Source organism: Nasonia vitripennis, chromosome 3 (genome assembly GCF_009193385.2).
Source record: "Nasonia vitripennis strain AsymCx chromosome 3, Nvit_psr_1.1, whole genome shotgun sequence".
Lineage (NCBI taxonomy): Eukaryota > Metazoa > Arthropoda > Insecta > Hymenoptera > Pteromalidae > Nasonia > Nasonia vitripennis.
In genome coordinates, this window is record NC_045759.1 from 19,187,206 (window position 1) to 19,205,649 (window position 18,444).

Sequence of the window (18,444 nt, forward strand, 5' to 3'; positions counted from 1 at the left end):
AGTAGGCTTAGGAACAGACGGTGCTAGTAATTTGTGCGGTAAACGTCATTCAGTATTCACCCTTTTTAAAGCTTTTTAATAATTCTAAATTACAACTTGTAAGATGTATTTGCCACTCCCTTAATAATGCTGTTTCAGCTGCAGCCTCTCATTTTCCAGCAAATATAGAATTTTTGTGTAGGGAGATTTATAATTGGTTTGCACACAGCCCTTTAAGACAGTTGCAATATAAAAAAACGTGGGATCTCTTAAACTCTAGTGTTGATGCTGATAATGACGAAGAAGCTGCAGCTGAAACTGATTCAAAAAGTGATGAGTGCAAACAAAAAAATACTTTAACATTTAGAAAATTTGTAAAGTTATCAACAACTAGGTGGCTTGCCCGATATAATGTCATAAAAGTTATTAGAAAATTACGGGACTTTGCAAAGCCATTTTAATTTGTTTGTTCAAACAAATACTGAAAAATGTTACACGGCCAGATTACTGAACACAATGCTTAACGACGACTCAAATTATTTATACTTATTAATAGTAAAACCTATATTAAGAGAGCTTAAATATGTAAATGCTTCATTCAATAATATTGATATGGGTAAAGCATATGACGATTTGAGCGATTTAAAGCCTGATTTTATGACTGAAAATATAGAAACTGTATTGAAAAATTTCGAGAATTCGTCAGCGTTTAGACCTGTAGACTCTGTCAATTTCGGAATCGATTATAAAAATGCAGTTTCTAAAAGTAAAATAAGCAGTGAACAAAGAATAGAAATTGAAAGTCGAGCATTTGCTTTTATTAAAGCCCTCTGCACAGAAATTTCTGATAGATTACCATACAATCTAAAGTTTTTTAAGAAGTTGAAATTTCTGTGCCCGTCGGTTTGTTTGTCGCAAACAATACGACCAGATTTTTCAAATCTACCATTCTTAGAAGAATTTGTAAGTGCTCATGAGCTAAGTAATATGGAGAATCGATGGAATAGGTTATTAACAGTAGATTGGGGTGCACACTTCGGTAAAAGTGTTTTCGAAAATAGTTACACCTTTTGGCCTGCTGTGTATTCATTCCAGAATGCTGGTGATAAATTTATATTTAAAAAATTGGCCACCTACAGTTTGACAATGCTCAGCCTGCCATCAAGTAATGCTGTAGTGGAGCGAGTATTTTCTGTCATGAATACTGTGAAAACCAAACTGAGAAATAAAATGTTGATAAATATGTTAGATTCCATTTTAAGAATAAGGTTACGATTTTATTCTAACCATACCTGTTGCCAAAGTTTTATACCAACGTCTCAAATGTTAGCAGATTTTAATTATAAAGTAGTGTACCCAAAAAATGTATCCGAAAATGAAAGCAAATTGCAAGAAGAATTGGAATATGAGGTTATAGGGTTATTAGAATCGTACGAGATTCCATGTATAAACATTAAAGATGTTTATTGACCGAATCTTTCATTTTCGATTAACTTAATGTAATAAGTTATCTCTAATTGTTACGGAAACATCTTTACCGCTAAATGTTAATTTATTTTGTATTAAATTATTTATAATAAAAAAACAATACAAATAAATATTTATAAAATAGTTTTATTCTATCATTATAAAATTTCCCAATTCGAATATTTGAACATTCGCGCCAAGCTAGGCGTACTTAATAGGTTGTAGCGATTTCATTGGTTGTACAAGTATAATGTGGCGATTTTTGGCGAGTTGGCAGCCTGTAGATGGCGACAGGCGCTCAAGCCATACTGGCCACACTCGCCGCACCCTATTACAAATAGGAAGCAAGTCGAGTTTTTGTGACGTCGGCCACGTGTGCGGCAAGTGTAACGGATCCAAGAGAAAAATTATTCGACAAAAAAGACCCTCGCTACTTCTGTTAACAATAAACTGGATATAAATAGGAAGAGATGTTGCATAACATTATAATACACGTTCTCTGTTTAACGAAATGTCTGTACAGGAAGTATTCTTTCGGTTGTATAAAAAGTGGCTTGCGTATGATGAATGAGCCGCGTATCCAAATAACTGCAACCCCAATTGAGCTGCATTTCTTTTTCCCCCTTTGCTTTTTTATGATAAGTGTATAAGGCGTACGCGTCGTCGAAACTGCGGGATCGGTCTCTTTTTCCTTAGCCGACGTCCTCGAGCTGACAAGATGGAATTAAACCTATACGAAAAGATGCAAGAAATTTGCATCGTTTGCTCACTATCGATTACATAATATCTGCGACCATGAGGGGACGGGAGTGCAAAGTGACTTCGCACTGACAAGCTCTTATATCTCAAAGCAAAAAAATAATATAAGCGTTAAAAATCGGTAGCCGTTTTTCAGAACGTAATATCTGAATACCCGTGACAAGGTGCGACTCGCGTCTAAACATTCTATATTTCATGTGCGTGACATTACAACACAATTAAAAATGTGCACAACAATTATGTATGATTTAAACGAGAAAGTATAGTTATCACGTGAGCATATTGCATGTCTTAAGAGAAGCGAGTAATGAGTTAATTTTAAATCAATTTAAATCTAATTTATTGAGCTATTAAAGAATCAGCCCGCTTTAAACTCATTAATATAAATAATATTCATGAATTTTTTAAGATCTCCATGCTCGTAAGTCACGAACATTTTCTAATATTTCTTGTACGGTATTTGAAAAATGCAAATGTCTTAACATTTTTTGCAATACGAGGAATAAAACTCAAGTCTCCCGTTTAAATAGTACGCAATAATATTTTTTGTAAAAAACTAAACCCTTTGAAGTTAGCGAAGCATGCGATCCCAACACGCATATTTTCCCTTTCTCACGTGACTGGTTGGCGCGATGCCGATTTCTCATTCGAATCCCGTTCTCCAGTCGTGGTCGTTTCGCGTTCGGAGGACCCCCTGGAGACTCCCGGATAAACTCGTTTAACTGAGATCCTACCTGGGATCCCACCAATCGAACAGAAGACCAATCGAACACCTCTACGTCTTTTTTCATTCAGTCATTTTTCGCCTCCTAAAGTGCCTTATACACTCGCCATCACATTGAAGCATATTTCTCAAGAGTATCAGTTTAACTATTTACCTAATCCATCGAATAAAAAAAAGTAATCATCCTATTTAAGTAGTTTCGCTCGCCCAGCTACATTCTACAGACCCCATCCTCGTTACAACGTAGCTACGATGTCTGAATCCCGAATAAAATCTTTACTAAATGTTCTTTAATGATAAGCTCTTCAAAGTGATGCTACTTGATTCGATTAAATCAGCCTGCCATATAAACTCCGTCACGGCTCACGGTAGAGCGAGTTCACTGCGGGCTCCTTGTCAATCTTTTCCGCTGACACTTTGGTCAATTGACTAATCACGGCTAATAATCGCACGTATACTAACTGACAATAAGCCGACAGCGGAAATGCACATTATAACAATCTCGCGCGAAGATTGGAACGCTAATGGAGACAGGCCAAATAATCGGATTGCAACCCGTCTTTTGTTTGTGTCAGTATTACATTTTAACTATTGATTTGAACTTTTTATTAATTTAATTTTCATACTAAACTGTAAGAAACTCGACTCAAAGAACCAAAAATAAAGAATGACGAATTTCTACGTTCCCACTTCGCATCACGAACTCGTATTCATCACTGCGGATCTGGCAACAACACGCAGAAAGACGGGGCCCACCTGCCGTCGCTGAGGCACACGCGCAGCTCGCCCGGTGGGAGAAAACAGAGCGTGTGCCCGTGAATTGCCTTTTTCGAGCAAAAGCGCATGCGATGACTATAATATAGACAGCCGAACAGTCGTTTAAATGTAGAGGATAGTGCGAGAGCTGCGCGCGAAAAGAAGAAAGACACCGCATTATCTTCTTGTTGCCTTCGAGGCTTCGTGCTGAAAAGAGCTAAGTATATAGAAGATGACCAGAGCTGTACAGCGCGAGCCAAAGACGCAGATACCGATCTTAATGCGGAGCCGACACTTTGCACTTTTCACGTTGTCTCGAAACAAAATTACGTGGTAATTACCTTTTAAAGCTAGTGGAAAACATTTAAAATGTATCAGCATGTTGCAGTTTTTCGCAAACAATGCATGGCTTATGATAATTCTTGTTATTTTTACAGTTCACATGGTCTCAGGGGCCTCAAGCAAACACGTTCGACGTCCAAAAAATAAATATCAGGCGAGATGCTTTTCTCCCTATAAAAACCCATAAATAATTATGACAATTTAATTCAATAAATGTCACAATTATTAAGTCGTGCACGGACTCGGCATATTTTGAGGATGGCCACGTCGAAAGAATAATCAACGACCAAAAAAACCTGCATGCGTATTTGTACCTTACGCCTGAATTTATGACTCGGCTTCACAAACACGACCACGAAATTCGCCCATACGTGCATTGCACACTGTTCTCCATACAATGTAGCAAAAAAACTCGCCCAACATCTTAGTCCATATTTTACAAGACCAAAGCATCCTGCATGCGTTGCCATAATTCGCGAACGTGCATACATTTGAAAATAAAGATGAATATGATTGATTGAACGAAAAGAAATGATCTCGGCAAGTCGACAACGCGTGCAAACGCACGTAAGTTTTCGAGAAAAAGCCTTACTGGTTAACCCTTGGTGTATGCGATTATAGTTTTGGGAACCCGAGAGTCATAAATTAGGTACTTTGCTTATGCAGAAAACGAGTATGCGAATGCCTATGTGGCTATATATATCGGTGACTGTATGCACGTGAACGCGCGTAATAATGTATCGGATCGCTCGACCTGTTTAACGATAGCACGCTTTAAAAGTAAATCACCACTACGTCAAACGATATTTAACAACTTTTCGGAGCTGTGCCTATACCAATGCTACTGTTATGCTCCGCCATGAAATATTGCCCTTGTACTCAATAGAATTAATTTCTCAAGGAACTCGAGCCCGCTCACAAGACTTTTCGTACAATTGCACTCGCATGAGTATGTGCATGAGATACGCGGTCTCAAATATTAGTTTTGTTGTACCCTGTGCTTGCAATGATGCTGTCATACATGTACAAAAAGGCAGATTCTAGTATCTAATTATTGATTTATCTATAGTTAACGTGTTTACTACTAATTTTTAAATGAATTAAAGATGTTAATAAAGTAAAAAATATCACGGAATTTAAATAATGATAAATAAAATAAAATAAATAAAACAAAATAACTCACATAAATAGTGAATTCATATCATCAAAGTGCAACTATGAAATTAATCAATTATAATGTTTTGTAATCATCAAATTTTTGATTATTGATGACAGCAAGAATTATACGAAGTAATTTTACATTCCAATCACATAGAATTTCCAACTGAAAAAAGATCATAAAATATTAGTTATATTGTTAAAGCACGCATGTGTAAATAGAAATTTAAGAAAATTCGTAATTAACGTATCAATAAAAATAAAATCAATCAACAGAAAATCACTAAAAAGTTCAAAAGTATATAACTTGTACTAAATTTAGTTGATTAAGATAAATGGTAAAAATAGCAACAAGCTTACCAAATAATAAAATCTTCATTTCGTCTTTCTTCAAAAACGGGGCCTTTCTCCACCTCTGTATGGATCAGTAGTGCTTGATCTATACATTCCTTTCCTAGGAGACATCTCCGGCGTTGTCATTTTTCAGACACACACCATGTTGGTTAAGCCAACACTCTCTGCCCCTAAGAGGGCATCGGGTCCGTCTCTTGGTATAGACTGTAGTAAGTGGAGACTTCTACCACCTATGTGTTATGTGAGTGGCGTATGATAAACATAGTTCTTCAGGGGAAGACATCTCCGGCGTTGCCTTTTTTGAAGACACACACCTTGTTGGTTAAGCCAACAATCTCTACCCCTAAGAGGGCATCGGGTCCGTCTTCCAGTATAGCCTAGCCGAATAAGGTCCCACATTTCAGGTCCAAGTTATTTGTTCATTCGCAGGTGTTGTGAGCTGGAAATTTTATAAATATATTAGTATTACAAAAAAAAAAAAGTAATATCAGAACAAAAGAAATTGAATAACTTGAGTAGATTACCAACAACGAAATTGCGTTGAAAAAGGCAAAATATGACGATTGGTAGCATGTGTGAAATTGTAAGCATTTTCAATGAAGTTTGACTGAAATAGCTGGAAACGCCACACATATATATTGGTAAAACAGTATAAATAAGGATTAATTTTTTAGAGAACAAACAACCAGTCAGCAAAGCAACGAGGATATTACAAAAATTCAAAATATTGGATAACTTGATAATATTGTAAAACAATTTATGGAAAGCAAAAAACTTATTTCTCACTGTCTAGTCGTTATAGCTCTCAGCCTTTTAATCGTTTCTATCATATTCATATTATTCCTTTATATTCTTCATATCATGAGAGAAAATTTATTATTAACTAACATTTGCAATTTTTAAGCACGCTTGGTAACAATTTTCTTCATGGACTTTAGTACGCTCAAAAATTTGTAGAATTAAATTACAGCCTAAACATTCTGAGTTTGCATACCCGCACTCCAATAAACCAGTTGCTACTATGAAAAAATTTTAAATATATGGATCAAATTATTTAAACTATATTGATTAATTACTTATAAATTGCGTCGCTCTCCCCTTTCACTGCAATCGCACCAGGAGTCGCATCATCTCCTGATATCCCGCAGAGGTACTGCACTTGAGCCGCCGATGACCGCCATGTTGGAATTTGCGACAGGTAGATTGGTTGGCGGTTGCAAAAATAACGGTCATCCGATGCACACGGCGCCAAGTGTTGCTCTCTTCTCCCATTGTTTGCCTAGTTTGATGTTGATCAGCATTAGAATTCGTTACGATCTGGGAAGACTCGACGTCGCGACGAGTTGCCGGCTCCGGCGAGCCCCGGCGAAATAACTCGCGAATACGTTTTGGCGTCGTTGCTCGACCTCGCGATATCCGCACCGGAAACGAGTAAACCGATTCGAAATTCCAACGGTTACTTATGATTTCCAGAAAAAAACTGCTCTCTCGCGGTGGTGGTTTTCGCGCGCGACTGACGAGGTGACGAGACTAGCTCACGTTCGCGCTGTGCAGGGTGTAACCGTCACCCGCCTAACCGACTCGGTGTTCTATATATACTGATCTCAGACTATGCTTATGACGGTTGGATTTTTTAGGAAAAAGGGGGAGGGGGCGATATATTCGCGAGCCGAGGGGCTTCGTCAAGCTGAATATTTGTCGAATTAGTGCACTATATGCAGCATAGTGTGCTCGTTTCGCCAACTGATTCAAGATTTCAACCGCAATTTTACGAGTGCTGCAGAAAAATGCTCGACTGATCTCGTCGGGGTTCGCGAAATACCTTTACGTCGAGAGTACGACAGTTATTTTTCGAAAAAAATTCAGAGCTAGGCGATGCCGCGAGATTTTGACAGAGGAGGCGAGGCGGGAAGCCGCGAAACGCATATCTATATATAGCTCACTTCCGAACTAATATAAATATTTAATTAATACGATTGATGGTTATTACGAATTCTCAGAGGAAGTCAGGTCGTTAGATTCAACGATCACGCAAATCCGAAAAAACACCGTTCCGACACATTCGCGACTTCGTACGAATCACTTTCCCAATTATTACCTACAGGTACAGGGCGATCGTCGATGCCTCCCGTAGACTCGGCCTCGCACTGCGCTGCAGTATACCTACTGCCCGGCGGCGAACTCTGTACTCTGTCACCCGTCCCTCCCCGCGAACCTTCGAGAATCGAGAATGAGCGTTGAGATGTTCCGCGGGGAGCAAAAAGGACGAGTGGCGGCGTTGCTCGCGGTGGGCGGGGTGGGCGGGGTGGGGCCGCGAGCCCGCGAACTCGAGATTTTTGCACACGACCCGACCACGCTGAGACCAACGAATATAGACTTCATATAGAAGAACGGTTCGTATAGCGGCGAGGGGACGGAAAGCGATAGTTCGGTACGCTCCGCGAGATGGCGGCAGCCATCAATTTCTATCGTGCTGTCTCTCTCACTCTCACGGCGCCATTCAAATTTTAAGCTTGCAGTCGTCAAGTCAGCCGAATGTCAATCTCCTTGCTACATGAATGTTATAAAATTAAATAATAGCAGCGTAGATGTAAATAATAAATAAATATTATATGTGACGCACTATGAAAATTGTAATAGTGTATAATAGTTTAATTATTACGTGATACTTAAAATTTAATTTTCGCTACAGTGTGCGTAAAAACAATAAATCGGGATACTTGCTCTTAGTTAATATTAGTTTGTTTATAATTAAAAACAGCCATCAAAATAAAAACAATCAAACTAATATTATTCGATGGAAACCAATCGGGAAGGTGGCTAAGTTTTCTTCCATCAGGAAAAGGATAGGATAAAAGGAAAGCATAGGTGTAGGAATGGCGATGATGATACACATAAATTATTTACATTTCATGCAACTATCGATCAACACTCATGCAACTGCTGTTAATGAAGGTATTTACAAATATTTAATTAATTAAAGAAAAGAAAAGAATATGAAAAATCAAAACAAACTATGATTTAATTAATGAGTTAAAATATTTATTATGCGCATGCAATTAAATACAAATGATTTTATATTGATGAGTGATTAAAAGTTGTAAACAAAAATAATTTTAAATAAAAAGCAGTGCTTATTCTATTTAAAAAAATTAATACCGTTTATCGACAATTTATAAGAATTCCTCTGTGAACAAAATAAAATATAAAGTATGAAGTAATAATTGGCTGAGACGACACAATAAGCAAATAAGCACTTTGATTATCTTCGAGACATAAAATTTGTTGCTAAAAATGACTTTAGAATTTGTTTGAAAAAATTATTTTTATATACTCGAACTGTGCCTATCGATGACTTAATTTCTGTAATTTGGCATTCGGTTTCTCACCAGCAACAGCACGTTTTTGACATTTATTTGCATCACGTGCGCGATGATTAATCCATTTTAATTTATAAAAAATGTGCACTCTCACAAAAAAAGCTACTATACGTTGTCGATGCGATTTACATGGCCCATCAATATTAAAGTACTCTGGATAAAGTTCATTAATTTTTAGTGTAATTTCGTATATTAATCTCTTAGCAACATTTTTTTCATGGCAAATATGTTCAAAATGACATTGAAAAGAAGTATAAGCTGTGTCAATAACATTATTAAAAAAATCGGAAGGAATACAAAGATTACCTAATTGATTCGAACTATTAAAAACTTTATATGCTTTAAAAAATATCAAAAGATCATTATTTTTTTCAAAATTTCTATTTTCTCTTGTAAAGGCAGTTACACAATCTGAGCATTTGAATTTTGCAAAACATTTTGTAGCTATATAACCTGCAACATATTTTACTGAGCAATTATATAAAGATGCTGATTCATTGTCATTATTTAAAATACTATTGGCTTTATCTGAATGATTCTCTAAACTGGATGTAGTACTAAGATTACTAAGATTACTGACACTTTCTACTAAGTTATGCATATCTGCAGACACTATTTCATCGGCAGGCAAGTCAATACGATCCTCAATTACTGTACATGATTCATAATCAGCCTCAGATTCATCACCTTTACTGATAAATTCATCATGTTCAATAATTTCAGATGAATTGATCGTCTGTTCATATGAAATATCATTACTAGTAGAAAGGTTATTGTCGACATCACTAATTGTTGCAGGGTTATTATTTTCAATGCTATTAACAATGTTATCTACGGACTCTGTGGACTCTGTAAATCGATCTTTATTTTCGATATTGTCTGTTGCTAGTAATGGTACTGTTCCATCTGGCTCACAATTCGTTGACTTCGAGGCTGATCTTATGTTCGCGGCTATAGTATACTGTAAGTTATGTCTTAATTGCATCGCTGTCGGATTTTGATTATGACCGGCCCGAGCTCTTAAAACCGCGAACAAGTTTTCGAGTGGATCTTGATTTAATCGCGATGTTAAGAGATAACAACCACCGCTTGCTTTCATGTCCTCCCATTGCAAAAGTATGCTGTTTACTGTTAAATAAAAACCATCAAAGCAAGCTGGGTTTGTTTTTAGATCTTCGCAGTTCCATGTTTTGATCCACTCTAAACTATTTTTTAAATAATCTACAACCTGTGGATTGTGATCGGATAAAGGTCGACGCAAAGGATTTTTGTCTTTAGGGCTTCTACTATTTAAGCAATCGAAAAGATCGTTAACTTTTTTAATAAAATCACCCGTGGCTATACTGTGTGGATTATTTAATTTGTCCGTAGTTACAAAAGAAGCAGTTAATATAGCAGATGAAACTGCGTTACTGAAAATTTGAGCCGCTAAGCTTACATCCATTACTTCAAAAGGATTAGGTTCGAGATGTTTCAAAGTTAATTTAGGTGCCGATTTAGAAATGCAGTTTTCTTCTTTAGCGTACAATTCTTTTAAAACGTCCCAAGATACTTTGTTACCCTCAACGATCATTTGATGAAGCCTAAAATTATTACGGAGGCATTTAAGTAGGTGAGGAGCATCGTAGTTAAAGAAAATTTTACGTTCATATCGCTCAATGTAAGGTTTATCTTTCTTAATTTTTAAAGTATTAACTGCAGTTCGATTTGGAGAACCCCCATCGCAAACCATGGATTTTACTTTAAAACCGGTTTCTTCTACATAATCTAAAATATCCAAAATAATTTTACTGAGTTGAGTACCACAAACAGCGTTATGTGAAACATAGTAAGCGACAGGTTGTCTCCAATTATACTGTCTACCCCTTAACATGAAAACTAAAACATGATTACCCGCCTGCGCGCTTCGACCGTGTTCAGCTAAATCTGTAAATCCCTCAACATAATCTTTTTTAGAATTGTAATCTAACCATTTTTTTATGCTCATCTCATCCCACATTAGTACACATTCCCGTTCTTTTGAAGACATCGCGTCAGCTTTAGCTTTTAACAATTTAGACAAATTTTCAGATTTTCCCGGAGCTAAATCTATTTCATTAACCCACTTCCTAATATTTGTTACGCAAGGGAGAGCAAAATTCTGTTTATTACGTAAAAAACAATAAGCTTTAGGAGATGTATAAAATAACTGTAAAGCAAATTGTTTTTCCTCATCTGTCCATTTACGTTTTTTAATATGATTAGTCTGCATTTTGAAGAAGTTTAATTGTTTTTCATTTAATTTTTCAAATTGTTTAATAAAATCTAAAACTTCATCATTTTTTTCGATCTTTTTACTCAAATTAACGATTTTTTTGTTTTTACTCTTCAAAACTTTTTGGTAATTTATGATTTTACATTTCTGTTTTTTTAGTTGAGCTTTAGCGGCTATTTGTACTAATTTTATAGATTTCTTGCAGTTTTCATCTTTTTGAAGTAATTGTTTTTTTAATTTAGCGACTTCTTCTTCTAATTTTTGTTTTGAATTCATATACGCATCAGTTGAAGTTTGATTTTGGAAAAGTTGACTGGTGTTAAGTATACTTGAATTTACTTCGCGTGCATTTGTCGAAGAAGAAGCGCGTACAGTTGAACATGTTGGCTCGTTTAAATCGATCAATCTTGGCTCTACATTAACTAATTGTGGCAAATCTGAATTTAATAAAGTATCATCAAGTAAACTATCATCAATTGGTTCATCGATTTCATGAGTAACATGTTCATTTACGTCTTGAGAGCCTTCTGGAACTGTACATAACACAAATGCTTTTGGGATTGCGGAACTCTTAAGTTTTCTCGTACCTGCTTTATCAATATTCATCACATCATCATCTGTGAAATGCAATGAACAGATACGCTTGTTGTCTAACTGCTGCTTAGTCATATCTACCAAAGTTGAGTTGCCTATTCGTAGAACCCATTCGGAACGTCTATAAAATTCGGATTTTATTGAAATAGCTTCTTATTGACGGAAAAATTATTTATTTAGTAATTGAAATAGGGCAGATTAAAAAGATTGCGATAAAATGACGATTTCGGCGTTTAAAATATCATATTTTATAAAATGAGCTGATTAAAAACAAGATATACAGAGCTACAAGCTAAAAATACGTGGCAATCCATGCTGTACGGCAATTCACGTTGGGTACATAATCTTTACGTTATTTTACGTTCGATTATAAAACAATCGCGATTGTAGAAAAATATAATAGAAGTCGTTTCATTGACCATTTATTTAAATACTTTTACATACAAAAATTAAAATATGATATATTTTAAAAATGAAAAAAAAACGTGTACGATAAAAACATGCACCGTTTGCTTCCCAGATTTTATTTTAAGTTAATATTCAAATTACCCTAAAGTTAAACCATATATATTGGATCAAATCAATTCCTTGGTAGAATGCTCCTCATCAGTTGGGCAATAAATGGGGAATTTTCAAAATTGAAACGTTGGACTGCTTATTTAATTATTATTGACCACATTAAATTTACTAAATATGTAAGCATCTATACTTTGCACAAGTTAATATTATTATCTTAAATTAAATTAGATTATTCGTATTCAGTAAAAATAACCCCATTTTATTAAAACATTCGCCAACAAAAATTGTAAAATTACTACTAAAGTTGAAAAATAGTAGTGAAATTTATTTAGTTTAAATATACAAAAGGGTTGTATGGGGCATACAATAATTTTTGTTTGTACTTGAATATTTTTCAAAAAGTATTAATATAATAAGAGAATACATGAACATATAGATATTTGTATCAATAAACAATTGCACGTACAACTTTGTGTATGCCCAGTTGTAGAATAAGATTATAAATATACAATGTTGCTCAATATTTGCAAAGATCAAGATTAATTAAAACGAGCCGACTGTGCAATTGTTTAATGATTAGAAATTATAAATGATTATTATGATAAAAATACAATAAATAATTCAGTAAAACGTGAAAAGACAAACGAGTATTAACTACTGATAAAAAAACAAAATATTGTTACAAGTCATCGTCACATGCATCATACTTAACGTAAAACTAAATGGTGTATAATAAAAAAACGACGAATGATAATAAAAATTTTCCGCGGTAAAAAGATAGGTAATTTTATTTTCTTTCAGGTACATATTAAGCAATTTACTTTTCTTAACTTTTTCAATGACTTTATCGTAAAAAACTCAAATCACAAAACTGAAAAATCACTATAAAAAAAAACGAGTAGACAAAAGGTAAAAACGGACACACACACGCATCCGTACGGACATTTTCCAAAAAGACCATTTCTCGACTCAGAATGCATCAAAACACACTTCCCACACGTTTTTAGACAAACTCAAAAAATCACTATTACAAGGCTTCCTAGGAAGGAATAAATTATATCTAAATAAAATATCACTTGCTCATCAAAACCAAAAACCAATAAATGCAAAATTGAAATCCAAAACCATCACTATTTTTGGTACAAAAAAACCAAATTTCTCGTTAAAAATGTTTTGTATAGACTTTTTACCTTGATAATCATCAAATTATTTGTTTATTTCTGCAATTTTCCTTTAATTTATCTACATCTGAAACTTTTACTAATGTATAAAGATTTTCATGAATTTCGGACGTTATTATAACCTCTGATTACTGAATTTTCACATTTATTTACTCTAATAACACTCGTGATAAACAGATTTACCGTATCTCATCACTGGGAAATCTGTGAAAGGTCAAATCAGGATTTTTTGCCTTCGATGTTCCACAATCGGTGTAGACACAAAGTGCACGTGGAGGCGACATGCTGACCACGAAATCTTCTTCGCTAAACACGATAAACCTATCCAAAAAAATCTCACGAAACTAGAACGATGTACTTCCCTATTCACTACTATTATTTATCGCTATTTGTTGCAAAAAAAATCTGTAAACTGTCGACTACAATGACCAACAAACACAGAGACTGCGGTAAAGCTCTCTTCGCGCTGTTTACACAGCAGGATCGAGCGGGAAACTGACAGGAGCTGCGTTTTCGCGGTTTTTTCCTAGTCAGAAAAATATGGTTGTCGCAACCAATACTTTTGTAAAACCTCCTTACACACTCATTATTCATTTTCTTGTCATTTATTTACTTTCATTATTGTTAAAAAGTATATTTTACATAATATACTGCATGAATGATGAATCGTCTGCTTGTGCGTGCTCATATGCGCGCCAAGCTGTAGGAAACTCATAGGTGGCGCCGCCGAGCGGTTGGGTAACAGAACTAACGGCCTGTTACCCAAGCTTTCGTCCCCCCATTTTAACCCAGAACCGTTCTTCTATAGGAAGTCTATATTCGTTGCTGAGACTGACCTGTGGCGCTCTACACCTCGTTGTTGATGTAATATGTTTATTGTCAACTGTAATATCGTAGTGTTGCGACTTTTTCTTGCTTATTAAAAAACGAAAGTGACAAGTGCTGACGTAATCGACGCCTGCGCGCGCTCGCGGACCGCGGTGGGCTGAATTTTTTCTTGTGGCCGGAATGTGGCGCACTCTGTGACGACACTGTATGTCCGTAAACGTATACTGCAATTTTTCGATGCAACAACCAATTACCAAAGTGATTCGTATCCAGACTTTTTCCCGGGACAATCAGTCGATCGAGAAACCTGCAGGAGCCTGTTGGACCGATCGAGGGAATATTAGCCGCTGCGAAAATACATACGCTGCTAGGTATGTCCGTTTTTAACCAAAGTTAACCTTACACGGGAATGTATCTATCGAATAGAACATTGTCAGTATCAAAACAGCTTCTAAAAACGCAGCGGACGTGACAGGCATCTTTTCTTCGAGTCCCTAGTGCCTATATAAGAGGTATGCTACAGACCAAATAATGCCTCGCTTTGAGACGGCTTTCCTTTCACGTCTCTTTCAGCCGCAAAATCAAGTCGCGTCACCCAATCACCCATGTCGGTGGATAACCTGAACACCGAAATTACGAGTAAGGCTGCGTCGCGTCAGAAAGTAAGTGACCGTCGAACAAAAGGATATATCGAGAATACGTTAATCGGCAGCGGTCGCGGAGAAAAAGTGCATATACCCCGTGGCGGCTCGTCGTCGTCGTCGTCGTCGCGGCGGCGGTATACACCCTGTCAACCATAACAAATTGTCGGCTTCGGTAGCCGCTCTCTCTCTCTCTCGTCTCTCGGCGGGCATCTCGCATGCGACCGACGGCTCGCGCGTGATTAATTGTAACGATGCATTGCTCCCGTACGGCCGGCGATGCCGACGTGTTTTTTACTCTCCTCCTTTCGGCCGGAGATATTTGCATGTCAAGGCGGGATCGACGAAAAGAAGCGAACGAGCGCGGTCTGAATGGCTCTCTCGAGATGCGCTAGCATTATACAGCCGAGTGTACGGGGGCCGCTGGTGGCGGTCGAAAACAAAGAGCCCGACTGCCCTTGGAATTTGTGCCTGCCCCTTTGCATATTTTCCTTCGCTTATGCGCGCTGTCTTTTGTTTATGAAAATCCTTGAGATTATCGAGACTCGTTTTATCGCTTTACGATCCTCGGAAGCGAGCGCAACCTTTTCCGATTCGAAGATTTTTAAATTAGAGAAGCGGGAGCGTTAGAAGACCGATTTCCATGGCTCTGTTTTTTTCTCCCCCGAATGGACAGCTCGCTTGATTCGATTAGCCGAATTATGCACGGCTGCTTCGATCCTGCAGTGGAACGGAAGAAAGCTTTAAACTCTACGGAATTCGGGCTCTTCCCCTACCTATTATGCAGCAACGCGTGATTCACGCTGCCGGCGGCTATTCGGTCCTTTTTATCGACTCGACTGCAAAAAAAAGCTTTCGAATCGGATCAATTGTTTCGTATCGCCGAAGGAATTTTACCCAGTAATATCCCGCTTTTGCTCTTTACGAATTTTCGGAAAAGGGATAATAGAGGAGCGGCGGGCCATTGTGCTAATATTTGTGTGGGGCGACGGAAAAGAAGGGGATAACGACGAAGTAGGTCATCTCCCGAACCGTGAAAATAAAGACGGATCTCCTTGGGCCTCGCGCGCGCACAGTCCATTCGCTTCGATTCGGTGCGTATAAAAATCGGGTGAAAGAGGAGAAAAAGTCCAGAAAGAGAGAGAGAGAGAGAGAGAGAGCAGCTGTGCATAATGTTGTCGCTCTTTAGCTCGATTTCTTCTCCCTCGCATCGTCGAACAAGGTGTGAAAAACCCTTCGACGCAACCCCAGCGCTGCGGCACAAAAGCAGGAAAGGGGGTCTGCCTTTCTTCCCCCTTTCCGTATACACACACACACACACGCACACAGCAGCCACGCACGTCATTCCCGCTTGAAAGGGGACCAACATTGACGCTTATCGAACAATGTTTCCCGAAATCTGGATCCTCGAGCTCTCCGCTTCCATTCATGAACCCGAGCGCGTGTGCGCGAGCAGCTCGCTGCATCGACGGATTTGTCGGGACAACGACGTGAACGCGGAGAAAAGGAGAGCCGGACCTCATGAAGCACCTGTGCAGTGTGCAGCAGCAGCAGCAGCAGCCCCACTTAAGGGTGAACTTTTTTCTTCTATTCAGCGGCTCCGAAAAACCGCTGCACGCATCGGGAACGAGGTTACGAGTTTCTCACGCTCTTTTCCTCTCTATTTCTTCGATCGTGATACACGCAGGACAAGAAAAGGGAAGAGAGTCGCCGCGCTCGCCTGCTCTATTACGCGTTCACCGGTCTGCGTGTTGTGCTGTAACGCGCATTAAGAAAAATGCAGGCTTTTTTATATTTTATATTTCGACGCCTCGTCCATTAGCTATAGCCTCGTAATTCGCAACGAGGAGTCCAAATTTGTAATGGTAATCTGTCGTTGACTTTCATGCCGATTCGAGCGATTTTTACGAGTGAAAATTCAAGACCAGGCGGAGACAAAGAGGCCGAAAACGGAGAGAAGGAAACAATCGAAACGCGCAGCAACGAACGTTATTCGCGCGCGAAAGGTTCGTACACAATGCGATGAAGACCCTGATCGTGACGCGTAAAATCATTCACTCTGTCCGCGATTCTATATCGTATTTGCAATCTCATCCATATAAACTCCAAAATTCAATCCGCTTCTCTCGCCGCATCGTATGGCTTTAGAAATATACGTACTTACGCATGTGTCATTCGAATAAATGGATTCGTATACATTGTATCGTGTGTTTACGACGCATAAAGTCCGCTGAAAGGAATCGACGCGCAAGCACATTCGTTAAATTCAAATCCGAGCGATAAAATACAATGTAGCCTTTGCCAATCGCGTATCTAATTGGCATTCAGAGCATTCCTTCTCTTTTGGAGCTAGTCTGACGATCGCTTTTGAAGATGCGCGCAGGAAAACATTAAAAAACAACTAGATTGAAAACTTTGAGAGCAACTTTTATACGTCTCTATTTCGGTCGTCGAATAATGGGGCCAGGCTGCGGGACGTTAAAGTTCTCGAAAGAGGCTCCCGCGCGCGTATATGTAGCTCGTAAAAAAGCGGTGTAAGGACGATCCGCGCCGCACGTCGAATTGGCAAGATTTTATTAGCGGCACGTCTCCGACGAGGAAGAAAAAAAGCATCGCGGTATAGGAGCGAAAAGGGGGGAAGCGGAGCGAGACGTTCATCTCCCAGTCGGCGGAGATTTATGCGCGCTGATGATGATGCGGCGGCGAGGCTGACGGGACACGCGGGACGACCGCACTTTTATGATCGGCTCTCGAACAAAGTTGACTCGTGCTGCGCGCGCGCGGCCTCTGAGCCTCTCTGACGAGAACCTTTTAGCAGAGATATGCCTTCGAGCTATGTAGAATGCAGTGAAAGACTTTATTGCGTTCTCACTTTCTCACGCGTCAAAAAACTGACTTGAAGATTATTCTTTGTCACTGTAATAGCCCAGTTTTTAACGAGCCATAAATAGCCTCCTTTGTCAGATACTTTGTATCGCGAGTGCGCGTGTGTGTGTGTGTGTGTGTGTGCCTCTACCTTCTCTTCGGATTATTTATTCGCTCAACTTTTTGTTTTCATAAGCCCTTTTCTCGACGCTATAAAACTTTGTCGCTAAATTATTCGAATTCATTCAATTATTTCTTTACATTTATTTGCACCACGGCGTCGCGGTTTATCTCCGAATTGGAAACGCGCTGAAACAAGGTTCTAAAACCCCAAGAAGAAAAGAAGCGAAAACGAGCTCGTGCGCCGCGCAGCCGGCCAAGGTAGCGATAGCAGCGCGTGCCTCCGTTTATGCGATACCTATATAATGCATATTTTCGGCGAGGAGCCGATCGCGATTAACGCCGCGGAGAAGCAGGTAAGCCGGTGGTTTCATTTGCAGTAAACGATGATAAAGCGCGTCTCCCACCCCTCGGCGTACGCGCGAGCGAGCCTATCATCTTCTCGCCGCCGAGCTTTCAGAGCTGCCGATGCCCCCTCTGCCCCTTCTTTTTGCAGCGGCTCCGCCTGATGGCCGCGTCGCGC

General features: G+C 38.5%; 1 long non-coding RNA gene across 1 annotated transcript; it reads right to left on the reverse strand.

Moving 5' to 3' along the window:
• Positions 1-1,620: 1,620 nt before the first annotated feature.
• LOC103315919 lies at positions 1,621-7,868 on the reverse strand. The gene is made up of 5 exons (XR_512123.4): positions 7,638-7,868; positions 6,616-6,818; positions 6,064-6,155; positions 5,546-5,978; positions 1,621-5,351 (listed from the first exon to the last, which is right to left on the reverse strand). It is a non-coding gene; the product is annotated as an uncharacterized LOC103315919 (long non-coding RNA).
• Positions 7,869-18,444: the final 10,576 nt, after the last annotated feature.